Consider the following 21,730-nt stretch of genomic DNA (forward strand, 5'->3'; position numbering starts at 1 on the left):
GCTTTATTGCGCATAATAAACAAGGTACTTACAGAATAGTGGTTAAAAGATCGCCTGTCAGCGGTGAGCCAACCGCTACACCCCTCTGCGGTAATGATGCACGTGCTGTGGCCAGCAGCGCGGTCTCCGATCTTCCTGGAGCTACCCAGAAAGATTGGAGACCGCGCTGCTGGCCACACACACGCGTGGCTAAAAGTATTAGAGACACAGGATCAGCAGGTGAGTCAGGCAACTGGTATTATTTTAAAAGGAAAAATCCATATCCTTCTCAGTTTAGGTTCCCTTTAATGTTGTGTTTTTTTAGAAGAATTTTGTTGATAACCATACCCAAAAAATTTTTTCACTTGGCATACCGTCAGAACTCAAGATTTTGAGCCAGATATTCTATCTGGACTGCTCGGTCTCTGTTGTCCTCTTCCCATACACCAACTTTGCATGTAAGAACATTTCTAACATGGTGGCCAGGTGCCCAAAGTTTGCACCATTCTCTTGCAGTTCCAGAGTCCTGGGTTCTACTCTGGCCACACTGAGTTTGTGTCTTCACCCAATGCATCCTCTAGGCACACTGGTTTCTTAACACGTCCCACAAAACTACTTGGAAGTTAATTGTTGCTCCTGATTTACTATATGTGTGTCGTGTATCTTATGAATGACCCTTTGAATGACAGTTACTGGGCCTGATGCAATTCACCTTTTCTCAAAGTTTTCTCCTAGGTGATATTTTCATACCTTATCAATAAAATGCCTTTTAAGCCACCAGCAAGCAAGAAAATACTTTGAATAATTGTCAAATAATTTTACAGTACATTTTCACCTACTTTTTGGTCCTTTTTCAACTGCAGAGTGCTGAAAAGTTACTTTAAAGAGAACCCGAGCTGGGTTTGAAGAATGTGATCTGCATAGTGAGGCTGGATCTGCCTATACAGCCCAGCATCTGTTGGTATTCCAACCCCCCTAAGGTCCCCCTGCACTCTGCAATCCCTGATAAATCACAGCCGTGCTTTCGACACACAGTGTGTCGCAGCGGCTGTGTTTTTCTCTATAGTGTCAGTCTGCTGCTCTTCCCACCTCTTGCAGAACTCCAGTCCCCGCCTGCCTCCCTTCCCTCCCCGCTGATTAGAGGGAAGGGAGGGGGGCAGGGACGGAGCTCTGCAGGAGGCGGGGGAGCAGCCGAGACTGACACTACAGATGTAAACACAGCCCACACAGCACGGCTGTGATCTATGTCTGATTTCAGAGTGCAGGGGAACATTAGGGGGGTTTGGAATACCAACAGAGGCTGGGCTGTATAGGCAGATCCAGCCTCTGTATTCAGATCACATTCTTCAAACACACCTCGGGTTCTGTTTAAACAGAAGATGAAAAAAATATCTTCTAGAAGAAAACTTAGATGAAAAAGTGAATTGGATCAGGCCCACAGCGAGAGCTTTTTCACACTACATGTGATTCAGATTCCAAATTCTGATTTTGATGCAATTTTACATGCAATTCTGATTTTTGATGCAAATAAAAAATGTCCTGCATGCTGCGTTTTTCCAGCGTTTTTCTTCTTGTGTTGCTAGCATCCAGTGAAAATCGCAAATCAGAATGGGAAATCGGAATTGCGATTTGCAGTGTAAAAGAAGCGTGAGCCTTGTGAATCTTCAGTGTTTAAAGCGGACCCAAACCAAACATTTTTTTAATTCAACATATTTAGTTGCACCACTCTGACACATACAAAGATAAATAAACACTCCTTCAAGCCTATGAGCATTTCAGTGCATGTTTTTCACCCTTCTCTTTCCTAACTAGGGTTATACTGATGGCAGCCATTAGCAATTCCTCCTTTGCTGGACACCTCCTACTCCACCAGTTTGCCGGGCAAATCCCCGGAATTTGAAAGGAAGGGAGGGGTTTCTCCAATAAATGTAAAATATTTTAAATTTGTCATCTTGCAGCTGAAAAAAGGCTGCTATTTATTATTATAATTTAGAAAATAGATTTCATTTCTGAAATCTTGTATTTTTAATTTGGGTCCACTTTAAGAGTACCTTAAGTTAAAATTTGAATAAAATACATATTGTTGCAAAGCAATTACTGCAGAAACTTTTCCTTCTGCTCATTGCCTTCAGGGACTATACTGTTTCTTTTTAATATTTAATTGCCTAGCCAGTTGAATCCTCTCTTCAGGACACATTTAAGGCCATGTGCAAGTGCAATTGAACCCGACATGCACGATTTCCAAACTGCGCATGTCCTATAAAAATGCACAAAAGAAAATATACACAAGCACTTTGTTTCACACAGTGATCGAATTTGCTGTCTATCAGCGGGAAATCAAGTAAGTGTATGGGCACCTTTTGAATGTTGTTCTAGTAAAAAAAATGCTGGTTGTATATAATATGCTGTAAATAATCTATTAGAGCAAAGAAGAAATGCTGGGTTTCATTCCGCTTTAAGACAATATATACTGCGCTGAGGAAGATGGCAGTACTATATAAAACCTAAATTATATTATGAGACAGAATCGATTATGTGATTAACCACTTTACCCCCGCGCGTACGTATTTCTCCGCCCCTTTTTCCATCCTTTAAAAACCAGGGACGGAGAAACACGTACTTTCCGCGTTCCCGACGCTGCCCGCGCTCCCGCTCGTAAACACGCCGCCCGCCGCTAGTAAAACCGCCGCCGCCCGCTCGCCCAGAGATCAATGAACGGGAAAATCCATTCCCGTTCGTTGATCTAAGCCCCGCAATGATCAGCTGCTCTCCTATGGGCAGCGCGATCATTGTGAGAAAAAACTCACGTGTCCAGCCTCCTTATTCTTCCTTCTGTGGCAAACGCGAAATTTTACCGCGAAATCGATATCGTTTTTGCGCAAAAATTCGCGTTTGCGCGCAAAACTGTTATCGTTTAGCGCGAAAATTCGCGATCGTGCGCAATGCTAAAACGGCCGTGCTAACAGTTAGCACTCTTTTGTGAATCAAGCCCATTGTACATAAACTGTACATTTGTGCAGAACATAACTCCAGCCAGACAAAAGTTCATCAAATATATTGGAGCACAAGTGTTTCCACAGGAAGGAATTTCACTAGGTATGGATTTCCTTTACAGCACATTATTCAGTTCCTTGTCACATGCAATGTAGAAAAAAAACCACAGCAAACAGCAATAGAGTCTGCTGTGTGTCATATTAGTCACTGATATCACCACAGGGAGGCAGGAGGCGTCAACTGCACTGCATAGAAAGATATCAGTAGATGCAAGCACATGTCAGCACATACTGTAACCACCTGTGTGGCAAGACAAAATGCAGCCAGCTAATTACATCTATACCACAGACATCAACATGTGATGATAGCATTTCCCTGCTACTGGTCATCCATGCACTCAATGGTTGATTTATGTTTTTAATAACAGAACATTCAAGTTTACTCAGTGCAGCGAAGAAATACATATATGACAGTACTGACACTGTGATGAAGTTTGCCTTTACAGAAGCGGTATAGCATCGGCCAAAGATTACAGTACAGGAAACTCAGTAAAGCTACCTGCAAGACTTCACAGAAGATTTGCAAAGGCTTGAATATACTGTTCTGTGCACAGCAGACTGCCTGAAACAGAATATAATTCATACAGAAAGTGCAGTGTTGCACTCTGCGCACTAGAGGGTGCTCTAGGATTTTGCCTGGACAGCCAGGGCCCAGAAACATCTCTGCTGCCACCCTAAGCTCACCAGAGGAATGGGTGAGAAGGTGAGGTGCATGCAGTACCACAAAGTGCAGACCATTTATTGAAAAGGGAGTGTACTGAAGATGAATAAAGTTTCACTCTGTTCAAATATGCAATCAGGTGGAAGGAATATGAAATAAAAATAATAATAATAATAATTTCAATTCTTAATGATCAGACTGAATATTTGAAATTGCACACAGTGAAAGCGCTCTGTCCTAGCTGCACATCTCCTTAACATCCAGTTCACATAAGATTGGTCCAGGTCTCTGGAGGTCCCTTCACAGGTCAGTACAAACAACCTTAAATAGAAGTATTTTAGATTGGCGCCCGTGCCCCACACGACTTCTATTCAAGGTTACTTGTTTGTACTGACCTGAGGAAGCGGGCTTAGACCCGTGAAACACCTTGTCTACAATTAACAACTTGATAATAAAGACTCCCTACGTTAAATCCGAGTGAGTCTTCATTGCAGGTAAGACACCTCTTCCTATAATACTGTACAGTAATTATAACTCAGCCTCATTAGTAAAGAATCTGGGCACCTCCCCAAACCTTTTTAATAGTTCACATAAGAGACTTGGAATAAGGCAAAGGCAATTAAGCAACTACTTAGCAATTTGACTAGCAGAAAATAGTAAGCCCAGTGGCGTAGCAATAGAGTTGGCCCGAACGTCCGATTTTAGGTTTCCAAACCTTTGCCAAACGTTCGATTCTCACTAACTTTTGCGAACCGCAATAGACTTCAATGGGGAGGTCAACTTTGAAAACTAGAAACATTTATGCTGGCCACAAAAGTGATGGAAAAGATGTTTCAAGGGGTCTAACACCTGGAGGGGGGCATGGATGAGTGGGATGGACGCCAAAAATCCCGGGGGAAAATCTGGATTTGACGCAAAGCAGCGTTTTAAGGGCAGAAATCACATTGAATGCTAAATTCCAGGCCTAAAGTGCTTTAAAACATCTTGCATGTGTATACATCAATGAGGGAGTGTAATTAGAGTACTGCTTCACACTGACACACCAAACTCACTGTGTAACGCACCGCAAACAGCTGTTTGCGTAGTGACGGCCGTGCTGGAGTGGTGCGCACCATGGCGAGATTGCTCTTCCTCACTCAGTGATGTCAAGTAATGTCTGACTACCTTATCAACTGTTGATGGTTCTTTCTCTACCATTGTTAAAGCTTACATTTTTTTTAAATACTTGTTCTGCTTGCTGTTCAGTACCTGCATCGAGAATCTTTTATGGAGGGCAAGTCTGCCATTGTGAGTGACCACGGGTAATGGGTAATCCTGGTTCGATTCCAGTCCGGAGTGGGAGCCTAAGAAAAGGATACCACCACAACACATCCAAGGAAAGCAGCAGGCATGCTGTGGGCAAAGGAGCAGGAATGGCTACCACACATCCAAGGAAGGCAGCAGGCATGGCATGCACGTCCAGAGGTAGTGATCAAAAGGAGGACTTTCGAGGCCCTGCTGTAGATGACACTGATAGACTGTACTACCTGTAACGAGAATCTGTTATGGAGGGCAAGTCTGCCATCTATTCAAGTGAAAGGTATGCACTGACTGCCAGGTATAATACAATGTGCAGTCAAAGATGCTGTGAAAGGTATGCAGTGACTGCAAACAGCTGTTTGTGTAGTGATGGCCGTGCTGGACTGGTGCGCACCATGACGAGAGTGCAGATGATGGCGGCTTTCCAGCCCATCTGGTCACTGGGCTGAGGTAGCTGAATGACAGAACAGTGACTGTCCAGCTGATCAAATTTGGTCTGTCCACAATGAAGCAACGACTTTATTATCTTTGGTGTGCCACCCCCCACCCCCACCCCGAGACACTCATATAGCCGGTGGTCATTGCTTCATTGTGATACGCAAGCCACTTCACCGCGGCAAGGTAATGATCACGAAGGGGAATGGGCACATGTACATGCCTTTTGTTTTGTTGTTGCAGCCGCAGTGCATCCAGAAAAATTAGGCAGGGATGTACACGCACTAGAAAAATTATTATAGTGGCCGCTGCTAGCAGCAGCCTAAAAAATTCAGGAATCCGCCGGGAGTCCTGGACCCTGTTGGTGGTGGCGGAGAAGGCAGTCAAGCGGCCTACGGGCAGAGGTGCTGTGTGGGGAGCGGCTTAGTCTTCGGGTGGGCAGTAGCCCTCCGGGATCCATGCCTCATTCATTTTGTGACTTAATCGACTTCTCTTCTCAGTGACAATGCCTCCAGCTGTGCTGAAGGTCCTTTCTGACAGGATGCTTGAGGCAGGGCAAGACAGAAGTTGGATGACAAATTGGGACAGCTCTGGCCACAGGTCAAGCCTGCGCACCCAGTAGTCCAAGGGTTCATCGCTGCTCACAGTGTCTACATCCACACTTAAGGTTAGGTAGTCATCTACCTGCCGTTCCAGGCGTTGGTGGAGGGTAGATCCGGAAGCCCTAATGCGGGGCATTGGACTAAAGAATGTCCGCATGGCCGACATCACCATGAGATCACAGGAGCATCCTGTCCTTGCCTGCGTGGACATAGGAGAAGGATTACTGGCAGTGGTACCTTTAGTGCGTTGTGCTGTGACATCACCCTTAAACGCATTGTAAAGCATAGTTGCCAGCTTGTTCTGCATGTGCTGCATCCTTTCTGCCTTCAGGTGACTTGGTAACATGTCCGCCACTTTGTGCCTATACCGAGGGTCTAGTAGCGTGGCCACCCAGTACAGCTCATTCCCCTTGAGATTTTTTATACGGGGGTCCCTCAACAGGCTGGACAGCATGAAAGACGCCATCTGCACAAAGTTAGATGCAGACGTACTATCCATCTCCTCTTGCTCTTCCTCAGTGACATCAGGTAAGTCCTCCTCCTCCCCCCAGCCACGAACAATACCACGGAAACATCAAGCAGCACAAGCCCCCTGCAACACCTGCTGCGGTTGTTCTTCTGCCGCTGCCTCCTCCTCCTCAGAAACACCTTCCTCATCATCCGTGTCTGATTCCTCTTCCCCACACGACTCTTCCTCCTCCCCCCCCCTCTGTGCTGCCGCAGGTGTTGAGGAAACATTTGGTTCTGTTGAAAATTGCTCCCACAACTGTTCCTCCCGTAACTGTTCCTCTTCATGTTCCTCCACAGCTTGATCCACCACTCTACACACGGCACGCTCCAGAAAGGAAGCGTACGGGATCAAGTCGCTGATGGTGACTTCACTGCGACTCCTCAAACGGCCGCATGAGCCTGCATGCATTTTGCATCAGTGTCCAGTTGTTGGGCCAGAAAATCCCCATCTCCCCAGATTGTATCCTTTTACTGTAATTGTACAGGTACTTGGTAACGGCTTTCTCCTGTTCTAGTAGACGAGAGAACATGACCAGGGTCGAATTCCAGCGAGTCGGGCTATCACATATCAAGCGTCTCACCGGCAAGTTGTTTCTCCGCTGAATGTCCGCAAAGCGTGCCATGGCTGTGTAAGACTGCCTGAAATGCCCACACAACTTCCTGGCCTGCTTCAGGACGTCCTCTAAGCCTGGGTACTTTGACACAAATCTTTGAATGACTAGATTGAGCACATGTGCCAGCTTTCCCAAATTCAAAGCGGAAAGGAGATTGCTGTCATTGTCACACACCACGTTGCCGATCTCCAACTGGTGCGGGGTCAGCCTCTGATCCACCTGTTTGTTAAGAGCAGCCAGAAGATCTGATCCAGTGTGACTCTCCGCTTTGAGGCAAGACATGTCTAAGATAGCATGACACCGTCGTACCTGGCATGCAGCATAGGCCCTGGGGAGATGGGGCTGTGTAGCTGGAGAGGAGATCGCAGCACCTGAGGAGTTGAATTGCCATTCAGCCAAGGAGGAGGAGGAGGACGATAGCGAAGAGGATGTAGCAGGAGGAGAAGGAGAGGAGGTGGCAGGAGGCCTGCCTGCAAGCTGTGGAGGTGTCACAAGTTGGTCCGCTGCACAGCCACGTACTCCCTGCTTGCCAGCGGTCACCAGGTTGACCCAATGGACTGTGTAGGTTATGTACCTGCCCTGACCGTGCTTGGCAGACCAAGCATTCATGGTCAGGTGGACCCTTGACCCAACGCTGTGTGCCAGAGATGACACCACTTGCTTCTCAATTTCACGGTACAGTTTGGCTGTCGCCTTTTTAGAGAAATAATTGCGGCCTGGTATCTTCCACTGCAGTGTTCCAATGGCCACAAATTTACGGAAGGCCTCAGAGTCCACCAGCTGGTATGGTAACAGCTGGTGAGCTAACAGTTCCACCAAGCCAGCTGTCAGACGCCGGGCAAGGGGGTGACTGGCAGAAATTGGCTTCTTCCGCTCAAAGATTTCCTTCACAGACACCTGGCTGCTCTGCTCAGAGGAGCAGGAACCGCTCAAGGGCAGAGGCGGAGTGGAGGAGGGTGGCTGTGAAGGTGCAAGGAAGAAAGCGGCTGAAGATGCTGCACCTGAAGGAGGAAGAGGAGAAGGAGGGTGGCTTTGCTTTTGTGTGCTGCTTTTGCTCAGGTGCTCTTCCCACTGCAGTTTGTGACTTTTCTCCATGTCCCTTCGTAAGGCAGTTGTCCCTACGTGGGTGTTGGCCTTTCCACGGCTCAATTTTTGGAGGCAGAGAGAACAGATGGCATTGCTCTGATCGTTGGCAGACACACAAAAAAATTTATAAACCTCTGAGCCCCCCTGGGGTGATGGCACTATGATGGCATCAGTAGCTGATGTTGAAGGGCATGTTAGCTGGCGCTGGACACTGCCACCAGCTGTTTCTGATGACGAGCTCCCCCTACTTCTTTCAGCAACTCATCTCCTCCTACTCCTCTCTGGCTCCCCCTCTGAACTGTCCCCCTGTTCATCTCCTCTATTGGGAACATACGTGGCATCCGTATCATCATCATCATAATCATCCAGCCCAGCTTCGCTTGCCTCAGACACCTCCAAAACTGCACCAACAGCAGGTACTTCATCCTCCTCCTCACACGTTACGTCCATAGTGTTGCCGCCTAACTCAGACATATGAGGTGGTGTAACTTGCTTAGCGCCTTCATCTTGTTGTAAAAAAATGGCTGTGCATCAGTGATCTCCCTACCAAATAACTCCTGTGAAGTGTTAAATGCAGCGGATCTTGTGCTAGTAGTAGCGCTGGTGGCTGCGGAAGATGAGGTGTTCTGTGTTAAATAGTCAACCACGTCCTGACAATCTTGGGAGTTGATGGGACGTGCCTTCTTCTGAGCACTGTACTTTGGGCCAGGGCCGCACGAAATCACATCAACATGACCTCGCGCAGACCTGCCGGGTGGTCTTCCTCTGGGTCTGCCTCTACCTCTTCCTCTACCTGTTTTGTCTATTTTGTCCATAACAAAGGGGATGAAGTGAAAGGTATGCACTGACTTGACTAATACAATGTGCATTCACACAGGTGCAGTTGACAGGTATGCACGGAGTGATATATCACACTGTGTGCACTCATGTAGGTAGGTGGGTGCACTGTGAACAACAGGTAGGTATATGCAGTGATGGGTATTACAATGTGCACCTGTCAGTCACACACAGACAGGTACCGGACAGGCACAGTGACACTGCGTGCGCTCACGTGGGTAGGTGGGCGTACTGAAGTGAACAGGTAGGTATATGCAGTAATGGGTATTACAATGTGCACCTGTCACACACAGACAGGTAAACTGAAAGAAAAACACGACTCCGGCACTCCACAGGAACTCTTCTTTTATTGAGGCCACAAAGCAACGGATACAGAAGGAATGCCCCTACTGTCTACAGCTGTTTCGTGTGAGGTTCACGCCTCTTCAGGACATGTGGGGCCTGTCAACCTTACTTCCTACCCCACCTATAAACAGGTAACCCCTCCCCCTCACCCACCTCTCTCTCACAGGTCAGGGTCAGGGTGGGGTCAATATAAGATCAGGAACATAGGTGGCAGTGTAGTCTATACTAAATTCCTATAACAGACCTATTTAAAAAAGGCATTAGCCTCATCCCTCTCATTGAAACCCAGATTCCCCAGAGCCTCCGTATGATAAATCATCCATGCTTCCCTTTTCGAGAGCCTATCGTCTCTCAACCCCCCTCTGCGGTTGCTCTGTACGACCTCCAGACCAGCGAAGGAGAGGCAATCTGCATTACGCAAGTGGGCCTCATTCACATGTTCTATCAATCGGGTAGCACCTACCCCATTTTTGGTAGATCTTTTATGTTGAAAAAATCTCTCCTTCAGTGGCTGGACCGTCCTACCAATATAATAGCGGCCACAGGGACACCACACACAGTAAACGACAAACCGAGTACGACAATTGATGAATTCTCTGATTTTCCAAGTAATCGGGCCAATCTGTACCACCTTACCCTTTTTAATAAAGCGGCAGGCACTACAGTGCCCACAACCATAATTCCCCTCCCACTTTCTTTTAGACAACCAGTTTCCAGACTCTTCCTCCCTCCTTTTTATATCACTATGCACTAACATTCTCCTAATTGTTTTACCCCTCCTAAAGCTGACCCTCAGGGGAGATTCGGTTATGTCCTTCAGGTGTTTTTCCAACCTAAGGATTCGCCATTGATTACGGACCGCTTGTCTAATCTTTTCAGAGAGTGGGGAATAATCAAATACAAAATTACATCGATTGCCTGTAGATCGCAACTGATTTTTCCTAATGAGTAACTGTTCTCTTGGAACCTGCCAGGCTCTATCTAGGGCTTTACTAACTGAATCTAGTTCGTATCCTCTATTAATAAGATGCTCACCTAGCTCGGCTGCTTGTTCCTCAAAGTCTAACTCATTTTTATTATTCCTCCTAAGGCGCAAGAATTGGCCATACGGGATGGCGTCCTTGACATGTCTGGGATGGTAACTAGCAAAGTGGAGCAAGCTGTTCGTAGCGGTTTCCTTCCTAAAACCTTTAGTGGTCACCACACACAGACAGGTAGCAGACAGGCACAGTGATACTGCGTGCGCTCAACTCACGTAAGTAGGTGGGTGCACTGTGAAAAGCAGGTAGGTAGGTATATGCAGTAATGGGTATTACAATGTGCACCTGTCACACACAGACAGGTAGCGGACAGGCACAGTGACACTGCGTGCGCTCAGCTCACGTAGGTAGGTGGGTGCACTGTGAACAACAGGTAGGTAGGTATTTGCAGTGATGGGTATTACAATGTGCACCTGTCACACACAGACAGGTAGCGGACAGGCACTGTGACACTGCGTGCGCTCAGCTCACGTAGGTAGGTGGGTGCACTGTGAACAGCAGGTAGGTATATGCAGTGATGGGTATTACAATGTGCACTTGTCACACACAGACAGGTAGCGGACAGGCACAGTGACACTGCGTGCGCTCAGCTCACGTAGGTAGGTGGGTGCACTGTGAACAACAGGTAGGTAGGTATTTGCAGTGATGGGTATTACAATGTGCACCTGTCACACACAGACAGGTAGCGGACAGGCACTGTGACACTGCGTGCGCTCAACTCACGTAGATAGGTGGGTGCACTGAAGTGAACAACAGGTAGGTATATGCAGTGATGGTTATTACAATGTGCACCTGTCTCACACACACAGGTAGTCACTGAATGTGCTGGGCCTGGCAGTGGCACACACAGTATGAATTATCAAGGCTGTCTATGCAACACAAGTGTCAGTGGGACACACAGAAAAAAAAATAGATCACAAGAACAAGATTAGCTCTCAAAAGAGCTGTTGTAGGGTGCTATTTTAGCAATAAGAATCAGCAAGGAGCAAGCTAAGAAGCCTACAAGAGCCTAACTAATCTTTCCCTATGAGAGTCTGCAGCAGCTGTCCCTTCTCTAATTACTGCAGGCACACGAGTGAGTAAAATGGCCGGCACTGCCTGCCTTTTATAAGGGGGGGGAGTGGCTCCAGGAGGGAGTTTAGCCTGATTGGCTATAATGTGCCTGCTGACTGTGATGTAGAGGGTCAAGGTTGACCCTAATGGTGCAGTATGGGAGCGAATCGAACTTCCAGTAAAGTTTGCGGTTCTCCGCGATCGCGAACCCCGGAAGTTCGCCGGGAACCGTTCGCCGGGAACCGTTCGCCGGTGAACCGTTCGGTACGTAGCAATAGGGGGTGCAGAGGGCACAACCGCACCGGGGCCCTTGGGCCAGAGGGGCCCTCCCTCAACCCCAGTATTAGCTCTTTATTGGTTCTGTGCTGATCATAATCACTTCTACAAATGCTTTCAATATTAGTAATCATTAAGCTGTTCCCATTCCCCTTCTTGCACCTCTGACACTGTGCTTGTCCTTGATTGGTTTGGTGCGCATATCAACTGTTATGTATAGAGTGCTTGGGTGGCGCCAATGTAAAACTTGCACTGGGGCCCACAGCTTCTTAGCTACGCCACTGAGTAATTCCTATAACACGGCCCTTATACATCACTACCAACCAACAATTACCACGCTTTAGAAAAATGAAGTGAGTTTGGCTGCTATAGTTTTATGCACTTTTTCATATGAACTTTGTAAATTCATGCTCAGCTTAAAGTGATTCCGAGATGAAAAACTAACTATAACAAGTAACTTGTCTATGGCCTCAATTCACTAAGATCATGCTGGAGATAATAAGGCAAGAGAAAGCTTGCCACCACGCAGTGAGAGAGTTATCTTATCTCTTCATTCCTTAAGTTACCTCCTCTGTAGTTAATTTACCTCCTCTGTAGTTATTTTCACACGCAGTTAATTAACAGCCTGTTTTTAACTCTGGAGTTATTTTAAGGATTGAAGAGTTAACTTAAAGACAGAAGAGTTAACTTTAGGTTTGCCTGAGGTAAAATGTTTCCTGACCTTATCACCATGGTGACAACTCTAGAAAAGTTATTAAAGACTTGAGGCCAATGTATCTTATCTAAAGTTTAGATAGTTTACACAGCAAATCTAGTTGCAAACAGCTTCAACAGTTTATGATTATTTATTCCTGTGATACAATGAGGGCAGCCATGTTCTGTTTGTCACATTACACACAGCCAAGCTGATCTGCATCTCCAGCTCTCAGCCTGTGAAAACTTCGCTCCCCTCTCCTCCTCCCTCTGCCTCTGAAATATCTGGCTAGCAACCTTCTCCTCCTCCTGCCCAGACTGAGCTCCCATAAGCCCTTGCTACATACTCTGAGAATGCCAAGGCACTCTGGAGAAGCTGTGAGCGAGGCTTGTTTCGTTTATAGGGAATTAGAGTATTAAAACAAAACAAAGGAATGCCCTATAAACTATATGAAAGGAACACAATTATGCAATGAGTAAAAGTTTATCTCAGATCCACTTTAATATTTATAGGAATGGCAAAGGTGGTATGTAATTATCACTAACAAAAAGGGAGAAGGATCATTGTGAGTAACCAACGTTTTACAGTAAAATGTGTATGTCATCCTTTCAGATGCATTTGCTATTTCTTATTTGTCAGAAACAGTTGGGGACCACCACTTTTACTGTCACTACTTGGCTGAATACTATGTAGGTGAGGAAACTAGGAGCCTGCATTGTCACAGCTGGGAGCTAGATCTTTGCTGGGTGAGCATTCTACATAACATTTGCCACAAATCACTAAGCTCATCTCCTGTCTTTAATAACGATTCTCTGCCGTTTTTACTGTTATCACCATGGTGATAAAGCATTTAGTATTCACTAAGCTATTTACCTCAGGCAAACTTTAAAATAAAGATTCTGTCCTTAATTTAAGTAATGCTTTCTGAAGTTAAGGTTTAAATCCTTAAAATAACGACAGAATTCTTAAGTTAAAGACAGGGGCCCATAGGCAATTAACTTTTTTCTCCTGAGTTTTCTCCTAGGTGATATTTTTACAGTTGTCAATAAAGTGCTTTTTAAAACACTAGCAAGCAAGAAAATACTAAAAATAATTTTGATAGTACTTTTCACCTACTTTTTAGTACTTTTTCAGTTGCAAAGTCTTGAAAAGTTATTTTGAATAGAAAATTAAAAAGTATCTCCTAGGAGAAAAAGTTAATTGCATATAGGCCAGGATGTCAATTCAGAGAGGAATGCAAGTGATCACAACTGTCAAGTGTGTGAGAAATTATCACATGGCCTGAGCTGTCATTAAGTGTAGTGCTGCTACAAACTGCAATGCAAAGTGAAGCATTCTTAGCTGTCTGCTTTATTTTTTTACTAGTTTATGCAGCAGATAGATATAAATATGCACAGCAGACACACAAAGAGGGAGGGAGAGACACCAATATATATATACATACATATTTGCTGTATATATAGATATACACACACACAGAAATTCGCACACAGACCCAGTCATACACACCCAATCACAGCCTCTCCCTCCTTCCTTGGCTGTCTTATACAGGCTAACTGTAATCATCCTGGCAGCAGGAGGGGTGGTACATCCTGCATGTGCTCCTCCCCTCCCTATCTACTGCATGTGAGACTAACATGTGCATGTGAGGTGATCATGTAAGGACTGGAGTGATATGACAGCACTTTCACTGCGAAAGCTTATCACTACATGTTAACCACCCTGGCGTTCTATTAACTGCGCCAGGGTGGTGGCGCAGCACTTTTTTTTAAATATTTTTTTTAAATCATGTAGCTAGCGCTAGGCTGATGATGCCCCCCTCCCTGCGGCATCCGCCCTTACCTTTGGATCGCCGGCGGCGCGTACCCACGTAAGGAAATCCCGTTCTGAACGGGATTTCCCTGAGGGCTTCCCCCGTCGCCATGACGACAATCGCGATGACGACATCGATGTCGTGACATCAGACGGAGTCCCGATCCACCCCTCAGCGCTGCCTGGCACTGATTGGCCAGGCTGCGCAGGGGTCTCCGCGGGGGGCGTTACGCGGCGGGCAGCGGTGCATCGGCAGCGGCGATCGTCATCAACACGCAGCAAGCAAAGTGCTTGCTGCGTGTTTTTTAAAAAAAAATTTGAAAATCGGCTCAGCGGGGCCAGAGCAGCGCCCTCCAGCGGTCATGGACGAGCTGAGCTCGTCCATACCGCCAAGGAGGTTAATAAGGCAAGCTTCTTTAGTCAATTAACACTTAAAATAACTGATTGATGTGTGGCAATACGTTTTCACATGCCTTATTATCCCTAACATGATCCTAGAGAATTGTGGCCATTGTTAAAAATGATTGGATTGCCTTGATTTCCTCAACTTTCTCTTTTTCAAAAAATTCACATTATTACTCAAAATCAACAAGATTGATAAAGGATCACCTCCCTGTGGCATTACTTTGTAGATTAAACAAAAGAAACCGTAATAAGGTAACCACCTCTCTGGTCAATATGGATAATAAGAAAACAAGGAAATTTTCAGTACCACAATTAATAATACAGTGATTATAGCGTGTAACTTTTAATTACAGCCATTGAGTCATGAACAAATGTGACAAATGTGTTAAAAATCCACATGTCAAGTCGATGTGCAGTGATTGGCCTGATGCATGTTTTGCGGTCTATACAAGAGCTCCTTCTTCAGAGGCAAACAATGAAAGTTCCAAATGTAAATGAAAGGAAAAAACACAATTGAGAGCCCCAATAGTGTATTATTGATGATAAAGGAGTGCCAAGGTAGCCGCAAGTAGAAATATACTCACAAGTATGGGTTGCTGGGTTCAGGCAAACACTTAAAGCACTTATGGGGATATAAGTCTGTCCCCACTCAGGCTAAAAAGTCGCTCTCTGTAGAAGGAAAGAAGGGGTGTTCACCCATCTACCAGGTGGATAACAATAATTGCAATGGAAACAGAGGCGCCAGCAGAGTAAAAGTTGATCATAGGTAAAAACAGATAAAAGTTGGGGGGCAAGGGTGCGTACAGGGCCTCTTTCACAGAAGCGCTGTACTTGTCTACACAACTTCTGAGTTACTTCAATCTTTATTAGTGCCCGAGGAAGCGGGCTAGAGACCCGCGAAACACATTGCATTTGTTCTGGAGTACAAATTAAATCTTGTTTAAACCATACATAGTGGTTGTGTTCGGTTTTGGGGAGGTAAGTCCACTCTTGCCCCCCAACTTTTATCTGTTTTTACCGATGATCAACTTTTACTCTGCTGGCACCTCTGATTCCATTGCAATTAAAGTTCAAAGTTCGTGACATGAGGCAGTTAAAAACATCATCAAAAAGTATAACAAAGAATATGGCTAAAATCCTCTTCCATGCATCAGATATCCATGTCCTCTAGTCAAACTTGTTAGACAAGTAAACAGTTGCCCATCATAATCACTGGGTTGGTAAATAAATAAATATATATATATATATATATATATATATATATATATATATATATATATATATATATATATATATATATATATATATACATATACATATATATACATATACATATATATATACATATACATATATATACATATACATATATATATATATATATATATATATATATATATATATATATAATGTAATTAGGTTGTAATTAGGTTGCAAACAGCAATCACAGGCAGGGTGGCCAGTAAGTGTATTTGAATGTCCAGGGTCGCAATGATGTAAACGAATGGGGACCATCTGGTATGCACAGCGTGGCTGTGGTAGGCAAGTGCCTCCATTCATTTTACATAATGACCACACTGCCATAAATTCCTGTAACTGTTAGAAAGTTGCCACAGTTTTCTTGGTAGCCTTTCTGTCCAGTTTCCTCCTCCCTCTTATCTAGTTTAGAGGATTGGCCTCATGAAAAGGGTCCTGGTAGTTCTAAACACTTTCCAGTTCTTAATTATAGACTTTACTGAATTTAAAAGAGCTGGAATTTCTATTTAATTTTTTTTCATCCATCTCCTGGATTGTGTTAATCCAAAACTTTATTCCTGAGATCTCTTGACAGTGTCATTCCACCCATAGTTGATTATTTGCTTTAAGTTGCTTATCCAAGAATGCCACATAACTTAATGCTACATTACTTTTACAAGACTTTGTATTTTCTACCTACACAGGAATGCTACAGAAATTGCTGTTTCTATGTTGAACTAAACAAAACTATTACACTTGATGTCAGGTGAAAGCCCATACGTTTGGTATAAAATGGAGAGTGTGATTAGTTACACTGACTGAGTTTACAAGTATTTTAGGAGAGGAGAGAACCTTTAACCATCTCAGTGATTCTGGTTTTCCATTTTTTATAAAGAGGAACTGTTGCAGAGGAATCTTTTACTTGGCCGTAATACGTTGCATTGAGTAAATAAAAAGCATTTTTGTCTTTGCGTCTTCATTTCCAGCTGCAAAACAATAAAATGTAAACACTGCATTTTGAAAGGGTTGATTTTTGTTCGATTCTTACTGTATGCCATTGCTCGGCTGAACAACACAGGAGGTGAAGGCTGGTTAAGCCGCGTACGTACAAAAAGGGCGCCCGGACAAAAAGGGCGCGGGGTGTAAACGCTAATTAATAATTAATCATTAATAGCGTTTATAAAAATAGTGTGCTATATTTCGTTTACAAATAATGTTTTACAAAATTATAAATCATTAAATAATGTTTATGAAATCGGCAATTGTGAAAACGTTAATCTTCCCTGTTTCAAAAGTGAAACTTATAATTACGTTTATTAAAAAAACGATAATATATGTTTAATTGTTATAATTATATATTATTGTGAATAACCTTCATTTATGGTTTGTTCTTATAATAAAATCTGAAAATATTCTTTATAACGATGATATAAAAATAACTACGTTCGTAATAAGTGTTGTAAAACATTAGTAAGTATTACTAAAATTTTACTAAAACTATACCTAAGCCTACTCTCACACAGAACCCTCCCTGTACCTATCCCTAACCCCTAGACCCCCCTGGTGGTGCCTAAACCTAAGACCCCCCTGGTGGTGCCTAACCCTAAGACCCCCCTGGTGGTGCCTAAACCTAAGACCCCCCTGGTGGTGCCTAAACCTAAGACCCCCCTGGTGGTGCCTAACCCTAAGACCCCCCTGGTGGTGCCTAACCCTAAGACCCCCCCTGGTGGTGCCTAAACCTAAGACCCCCCTGGTGGTGCCTAAACCTAAGACCCCCCTGGTGGTGCCTAAACCTAAGACCCCCCTGGTGGTGCCTAAACCTAAGACCCCCCTGGTGGTGCCTAACCCTAAGACCCCCCTGGTGGTGCCTAAACCTAAGACCCCCCTGGTGGTGCCTAAACCTAAGACCCCCCTGGTGGTGCCTAACCCTAAGACCCCCCTGGTGGTGCCTAAACCTAAGACCCCCCTGGTGGGCTGCGCGCACTCCCGCGGGTCGCGCGCGCTCCCGCGGGCCCCCCCGTGCGCGCCCCCGCTGCTGGCCGCTAGATTACCGATCAGTGAAAGGGATTATAAATCCCTTTCGCTGATCGGACCCCCCCGGAGAAAAGTCGACAGCGTCTCTTCAGATGCTGCGGCTTTTCTGAGCTCTGGGCTCCTTTCTTCTGCCTGGGAGCGAGATCGATCGCTCCCAGGACTTTTTGATTCTGGCCATCTTGTGGCCAAATAGCAAATTACACCTGTAAAAAAAAAAATTCAAATTAAACATATAAATATATTAAAAAAAAAACCTGTTTACCTCCCACACCAAAAAATACCCACATACAAGTTTAAATTAAAAAAAAAAAAAAATTACAATAATAAATAAAAAAAAAAAAACATAAATAGTTACCTAAGGGTCTGAACTTTTTAAATATGCATGTCAAAGGAGTATATCAATATGATTTAATAAATTATGGGCTTCTAAACAGTGATGGATGCAAAACGGAAAAAATGCACCTTTATTTCCAAATAAAATATTGTCGCCATACATTGTGATAGGGACATAATTTTAACGGTGAAATACCCGGGGCATATGGGCAAATACAATACGTGAGTTTTAATTATGGAGGCATGTATTATTTTAAAACTATAATGGCTGAAAACTGAGAAATAATGAATTTTTTCCATTTTTTTCTTATTCTTCCTGTTAAAATGCATTTACAGTAAAGTGGCTCTTAGCAAAATGTACCACCCACAGAAAGCCTAATTGGTGGCGGAAAAAACAAGATATAGATCAATTAATTGTGATGAGTAGTGATAAAGTTATTGGCAAATGAATGGGGGGTGAAAGTTGCTCGGATGTAAAAAAATGTCAACCCTTCGGACTTAAGTGGTTATTATGTGGATAATAATATTTTACTAATTGTGGCTGCAAAAAATATATTGCAATTTACGTTACGTACTGATCGCTTTATTTTGTGAATAATAATGTTTTACAAACAGTAAGGGATAAAACTTTAAATAATGTTTTAATTAGTTAAATAAGATAAATATGTTTAGTATTTTTATAAACGTTATTCGGCACGGGTGCATTTTATAAACGTAAATCACCACAAGCACAGTTATAAATCATTAAAAATCTCCGGGCGCCGTTTGTAAACATTATTTATCTCCGGCGCCCTTTTTTCCTGCTCGGCGCCCATTAAACGTTATTTATTATGAGCGTGAATGGCGGCGCCCTTTTTGTCCACTAGCTGCCTGCGCCCTATTTTCCCGCTTCCGGTTAAGCCACCCACCTTACATTTAACACAGAAACATTTCAGAAGTTGTATTGATGTGGAGGCTGCAGACATACACTTTGTGCAGGTCAGAGGGGACAACGCTTCCACCAGCTCCTACATAATGCTTCATTTAATGACATGTCAACACAAAGACCCGGGGAGCTAGTAAGCAGCACACTCTCCTTGGCTGCAAAGGCTGCTGACATTAGATGCCTTGCCGTAGGGACAAGAATAGTTATTGTGTATTCCTGTGAGCACAGTCACCTTTACACAGCTAGTGTAGGCTCCTTCCCATTAGTAAATGAAATGACCTGTCTTGTAAAAACACTCTGGGATATGTGATTGTTTCAAATCCTGGAGTAATCACATTGATACATGTGGCTAGAATGTTTCAAAATGAGGCTCTAATCTACAGAGCCACATACCTGCTTTACTGATTGTAGCTGTCTGAAAAGAATAGTAATGTCAGTATGAGTCATTGTTTACACTAAAAAAATGAGTCATCATTAGTTCTACTCCTCCATATTCAATGTGTGCTGATGGTTAGGTGCAGGTAAAAGCTAAAGGAGAATTAACAACAGAGATAAATGGCCAGCTACACACAAGAAGATCCTTTTGAGCATTCAACCATTCAAATCAATTTCCTGACAGGTAATCATGGCTCTTCCATCCAATATTTTATTCTTGGCAAGTTCAGACAGGTCTTTTGTTCCTGTCACATTATATCAGTGGTTGTTTGCACGTCTGTAAGGCATTATATGTGCACATCCAATCAATGTTTACCACAACATGTGATCTAACCTAAACTGAAAATAAACTTATGAGATATGGCCTCAATTCACTAAGCTTAACTCCTGTCTTTAATAACTCTTCTGAGCTGTTTTACAGCTATCACCATGGTGATATAATTGTGATAACTGTAAAACAGCTCTGAAGAGTTATTAAAGACAGGAGTTAAGCTTAGAGAATTGAGGCCATTGAATTGCATGTGTAGTACTAATGGCAAATAGAACATTAGTAAAATAAGGGTCTAAAACCTTATCAGCAGGGTTTTCTCAGCCAGATAACACTATTTTGCCTTCTATTTACTTTACAGAACATCTGACTTTGTTTGACTGCCTCATTTGCAGGGATAACTGCACTAGTTTTGAACACTTGTTTTACAGGAAAACAGAAAAGGGCTACAGACAATTTCTTAGCAGGACAAGTACTATATGTACCTATGTTTACCTCATCATGAAGGATATTCACTATGCAGTGGTAAAACTGTTGTGTGCAGAAAGTATGCAGCTGTTTTACCTGTACTTCCAGCAGCTATGTAGTGCATGCTGTGCAAATAACATGTCACTAATTACCTAGGTTACATATACATTGTCCGGGTACCATAAGCCATGTTACGTGCTGCTTGAGATGAATATACCCTACCTTGGAAAAGTATTCATAACCCTTGGCTTTGAGACTTTTTTGTTACATTCCAAACTGTAATTTTAATGTTCCTTAAAGTGGTCTAATACCCAGCATTTCAACTTTGCTTTAAAAGTTTGCTTACAGATTAGAAAATATTATGTCAGATTTTTTTTTAACAGAAATTCACTGAATGGATTAAACATGACATTTTAGTGTTGCATTTAGCTAGAAATCCGCCTCTGTGCTGAGGTTATTAGATACAAATGTATCTATTTACAATGTAAATAAACAAACACCTCTCTGAGAGAGCACTGAGGGCTTCCCAGACAGGCTTTTCAGAGGTCTATTTGCATTCCAAACAAAGATATATTTGTAACAAAACCTCAGCATGGATGTGGATATCTAGCTAAATTCAAAACTAAAATGTCATGTTTAACCCATTCAGTGAATTTCTGCTTAAAAAAAAAATCTGGCATAATAGTTTCTAAGCTGTAAGCAATTTTTTAAAGCAAAGTTGTAATGCTGGGTGTTAGACCGCTTTAATCTTATTTTATGTGATGCATCTGCAAAAATAGTCTAAGTTGAAATAATATACATAAAACTTATTCAAAAAAATAATACACTGAAAATGCATCTGTCTTCAACCCATTTGCCATAAAGAAACTAAAAAGCCCTGGTGCAACCAATTACCTTCAAAAGTCACATAATTAGCGTGCAATCTAAGTGTCACATGATCTGTCAGTACAAACACCTTTTTAGAAAGGCCCCACTAACCAAGAGACATGACATCATGAATAGCAAGGAGCTCTCCAAACCAGTCAGGGACAAAGTTGTTGAGAAGTAGAAGTCAGAGTTGGGTTATAAAAAAGATCCAAAGCTTTGAATATTACCTGATGCATCTTCAAATGGAAAGAATATAGTACACATGTAGTACATATGGAGGCATTCTTCCACAGGTGAGGGGAGCGTGGCTGCGAGCACCATATTCAACATTATTGTTGTAATAAGACCGGGGCAGCTTCTCTCTCTACGGAGGTAAACATCTAACTTTTTTTTTTAACGCTTCAGGAACTGTTTAATTGTATAAAGGCCCAGAGAGTAAGATGAATTGCTCTTATCTCCAGAA

General features: G+C 43.5%; 1 protein-coding gene across 1 annotated transcript in view; it reads right to left on the reverse strand.

Moving 5' to 3' along the window:
- The window catches only part of LOC137522057 (uncharacterized), a 499,919-nt gene that overhangs the window by 247,209 nt on the left and 230,980 nt on the right, over window positions 1-21,730 (reverse strand). The window lies entirely within an intron of this gene.

Source organism: Hyperolius riggenbachi, chromosome 6 (genome assembly GCF_040937935.1).
Source record: "Hyperolius riggenbachi isolate aHypRig1 chromosome 6, aHypRig1.pri, whole genome shotgun sequence".
Lineage (NCBI taxonomy): Eukaryota > Metazoa > Chordata > Amphibia > Anura > Hyperoliidae > Hyperolius > Hyperolius riggenbachi.